Source organism: Callospermophilus lateralis, unplaced genomic scaffold, assembly GCF_048772815.1.
Source record: "Callospermophilus lateralis isolate mCalLat2 unplaced genomic scaffold, mCalLat2.hap1 Scaffold_44, whole genome shotgun sequence".
Classification (NCBI taxonomy): Eukaryota; Metazoa; Chordata; class Mammalia; order Rodentia; family Sciuridae; genus Callospermophilus; species Callospermophilus lateralis.
In genome coordinates this window covers 110,722-115,673 of record NW_027514389.1, presented here as the reverse complement: position 1 = coordinate 115,673, position 4,952 = coordinate 110,722, and positions in this window count along the sequence as shown.

Sequence of the window (4,952 nt, the reverse complement as noted above, 5' to 3'; positions counted from 1 at the left end):
CCCTATGCCTTTTTTTCCATTTCTCTATTTTGTGTCCTTTATTTTGTATTCCCATTTTCTTGGGCTGCCAACTCCCAAGATGCAAACATAGCTGCAACAAGGTGCCAGGCTGAGTGACGGGGTGCAACAAGGGAAGGGTAATACACACACCACCACACAAGCACACAATCATAGCCTTACTCATTCCCACAAACTTAGGCATCACACAAATACAGACTCACAAAACAGTTCATGCACACAGATACACATACACACAATACCTAGGTATACATTTGGACATCTCCAAACAGATGGACATTCATTCTCATATATGCATATTCCAGACACATGTCCTCATGCACACACAGCCATATTTGTTTACCCACACTCACAGTTCAGACATGCAAAATCTCTCCGTAGTCTCCACAACTATAAACATTCCTAACCTCTACAGGGACCTGGAAGGTGGCTAGCTATGAATCCAGAGGCAGGCTAAACTCCAGTCTGGCCCAAGGGAGAGTAAAAAGGCAGTGGGACAACAGAAACCTGTTATCTTCCTGTCATAGGAAGCAAGGTGTGAGGAGAACCTACATACCAAAAAAGCAGTTCACACACTCTGACCTGGAACCCTCAGTGAGGGGCCTCCTGGCTCCTAGAGATGTCCCCCAGGAATAAGAATGTTGGAGTATGGAAGGAAGTCTTTATGGTCCCAAACTGAACCTCTCCCCTTTGTTGAAGGCTGAACCACCTTAGGCATCCCCTTTCCACATCGACATCTCCCCACTCTAGGCCTATCCACAGGATCTTGTCTTTCCTTTAAGATCTCCTCACTGATACCTGTACCTCCACAAAATGGGGTCTCACTCAGACACCTCAAGGTAATGTCCTCCTCTCAAGGATCCTCATGCTGCATCCGCCCATGCACACAGTTTAAAGACACCAGAGGTAACCTTACCTCTAGCCCAAGACCCCAAACTAACAGGACACACTTCCTACATTGCAGATGAAGATGCCCATCCTAGGTGAGCCCACCTCTAATGTGGCAACTCCTGTCGCCAAAGAGTACCTTTCCAGAAGCCGCTATCCTCCACCCAAGGCGCCTGCACCCTCCCCGTGGGGCTCCCAGCACCTACCTCCTTTGGCTTGGGTCCCATAGTTGGCGGCTCTGAGCTCTGGTGGCAGCAGGTCCTGCATCCCAGCTACAACAGCATTGGCTCCTACATGCCAGCAGCTCCAGTGGTCTATTGGCAGTGTTGGTGGCTCCTGAGTTCTGGACGCCATCACCTCTGTAGCGTTAGATTCCACGCTCTCATGGCAGTGTCACTGGCTCCTGCACTCCAGCAGCTCCGGCTCTCCCTGGGTGGCGGTAGCCTTGGCTCCTGCACTCCAGAGGCTCCCATGAACCGGATGCTTTCATGCTCTGGTGTGGAGGCGGCAGCAGCAGCAGCGGCGGCGGCAACGGAAGCAGTGGCTCTTCCTCCCATGATTTGGGGGTGGCTTTGGCTCCTGCGCTTTAGCTAATTCAAGGGTTCCTGCACTCCAGCCACTCTGGTGGTCCGGCAGGAGCAGCGGCTTCCATGCTCAGGCTGCAGCATTGGCTCCCGCACTGCAGCGGTTCCTACACCTCGAGCTGGCTTCAAAGCTCTAGCTGCAGCAGCGGCTTTGTCTTCTGCTCTTTTGGGGGCGCCATTAGTTCTTGCGCTCCTGCAGCTTCCTGGCGGAGGTAAGTCGAGGCGGTGGCAGTTCCTCCTCCTTTTCCCATATTCTGGAGATCGCGTGGACTGGTGGACTTGCTAAAGGACAAGCGCAAGTGTTCTGCCCTTACTCAAGGGGCTGGTGGCAGGAGCAATTCCTAAATTTGGAGCAATAGGGTTGCTACTTTTTCCAAATCCTTATTAGCATAAATGTGAACCAATAGGGTTGACCCAAGAGGTATATAAACCCCTAGCTGAGCGCCCTCCCTTGGAGAATTATCGTGGGCTACTGGGAGTAGGTTGCATTGTTTGAATTCAAAGGCCTGGAACCCTGCAATAGTGTCTGTGGTTGGCTGCAACACCGGTGGGCAGAGTCTCCCATCAAGGAACTTGGCTCAGAGACCTGCCACTTACTAGGAACCCACCCAACAAGACAAGCAGAAAACTCAACTTTCACTACAGGGAGCTCTTAGCGAGGTATGGGTGCTTATCTATATAAATCAATATAAATGAGTATGTAGTTTATTTTCGTATAATTTCACACCTTAATTTTTCAAAGTAAAAGAATTGGTTTAAAAATTAGACAAATTTAACTAATTAAAGCAAATTTATTTTATTTTATTTTTTAAATTAGACACAGGCAATATATGGGGATGCATTTCTATAATCCCAGTTATCAAGAGGCTGAGGAAGGAGTATTGCAAGTTCAAGTTCAAGGTCAGGGAATTTTAGGTAGACCCTACTTCAAAAAAAAATTTATACCTTTATTTTGTTATTTATTTTATGTGGTAATGAGCCAGTGGCTCACATGTGCGAAGCAAGCACTTTACCTAGCTGAGTCACAACCCCAGGTTGGATGTGTAACTCAGTGGTAGCAGGCTTGCCCAGCATGTGTGAGACCTTGGGTTCAATTCCCAGCCCTGATAAAGTGAGAGGTGTGCAGGCACATGCACACACGCATTCTCACAGGAAGAGAAATGCAAGAAATAAATGTATGGTATAATCATAGATGTGGAAGAGTTTATGGTATTATAAATTAGTAAACTTTAATAAGAGTAAAACTAGAAGAAAGTTATGGTCAGCATTAAAAATTTTATGGAATCACAAAACTTTTGAATCAATTCAGAAACATTGGCAGTCTTGCCAACATAAAATGCCAGTTATATGGCTCTCCACATAGGGTCACACTACCCTGCTTATCTTGACATTGATATATCTCATTTTCTGTGGCTCTCCACCAATAGCCCAGCAACATTGAGAGTTCTAATATGAATATAACACAAGTTCTTATATATTTCATTAGCTTTGTGTTATATGCCAGTATAGAAACCAATTCCCAGCTCTATGTACATTGCACAATATATGAGTTGTGCCCTCAGAGAATAACAGAGTCTATGTAGAAACTAGTACCAATGAACCTAATGTCACCAATAGAAACCATGTTTTGTGGCTTTTTACATAGGTCCAAGCAATCCTGTAAATCCTGACATTGTACAATTTTAGTTTCATGTGAATTCCATGTAAACCACAAATATTTTCCCTTATCCTGTAGGAACACTACATTCTCATCATATAATCACCCTGCTTCAAGGACTCGATCAATGCATCCTGACTGGGATGCCTACTGTATTCTTCAGCCTCCTCAATGCCACAGTTTCTGGCAGCTCTTGATTGCAGGTATACTGACTTTATTCCCTGACACCTATCCTTATTCATCCTCTCCAGAGGCTTTTATGGTTGCTTTTCCCTCTCAGTGGAATGTCTTTTCTGCCCCTCTTTTCCAAAAGTTCTTCCTCATCTATAAAATCTTAATTTGATTGTGATTTTTCTGATAAGTTTTTTTTTGATTCTCTTGACATAGTTTATTCTATTCTGTAATTGACACTGAGCATTCTTAAGAATCTTATTATAAGTATAACTTGACCGGTATTTGTGTCTTTAACAATTAATATCTGTTTCCTACATTAGAATAAAACTTCACTAAGGGACTCTTTGTCTAGGCTTTAACTGTGGGTGTCAGACATTAACATCAACTTTAAAATGTGTCATCATATCCAAAGCATCTGGCAGTGTCAGTCATGTACTAATAACATTCTTTTTAGTCATCTGGTCAATTAAATGAATTTTTATATGATTTAGGATAATAAAATATGAAGTGTGATATAGTAATTTGGGGTTATTTAAATACTATATTTATAAAGAAACATAACATTTAATGTCATAATTAGAATACTATATGATGTTTGAAGTACAGTCAGTCCTGAATACCTGTGGGATATGTAGGAGTAGATTCAATCAATTATGATTTTGAAGACATCTGGAAATAAATGGAATCTTAACTATACATGTACACACATTTATTCTTGACACTTGTTCCTAAACGATATTGAAAATATATTTTGTTGAGATATTATATGTAGAAATGATTGAAAGTATACAGGAAGATATGCAATAAATAATATAAACATATAACACTACTGTATATAATAGATTTGAAACCCAGTAGATTTTAGTGTGTGTGTGTTTGGGGTGGGGCTTAGAATCACTCTCCCATGAATACAGAGGAACAACTGTGCACTACAACACAAGGAAAGGTGACTGTTTTTCCATCAGAAATACCATTGTTTGCATTACTTGATAATAGAATAAACAGAACTGTATATCATTTACTTATTTAGGATGCTTATGCTAAAAGAGGGCCTTTTCAGCCATGATCCTCAAATATTAATTAAGGCCATTATTTGACCCAGCAAAAACTTAATTGAAAAAAATGTATCATAAATCTATTAGTATGTATAATCTGTTCAATACACTGATTTTCATAATTTACATGTCTTTTTGTACCTCTTTACATTTTTGCTTAAAAGCTTATTTTTTTAAATCCCTATTAGTAAACTTTATTTACATTAATATCCAAAATTTCAACAAAAATTTCTTCTCTTTTTCAATTTTCTTTTTGAATCTAGTTCCAAAATTTTTAGAAGTCCACTCTCCTGCCTCTACTACCCCTCCTACTCCTCTTAATTTTTTAGAAATTATTGTGCTGTACTTTCTTGGTGAAGGTAAGTACTTAGTAAAAGATGAGGCTTTCAAAACGTGACTAAAGATTTTGTAAATCATTTCAAGAACACTGAATGGTGGTAGTATCTCTGAATACATATTTTATGCATTCACATATATTTTAGTCTTTCACAAATATTCATGAGTTAGGATCACAACCAGAAATCAGACATTGAAGATTAGTACTGTATTTGAAAGGAATTTGAGCAGAATTATGAA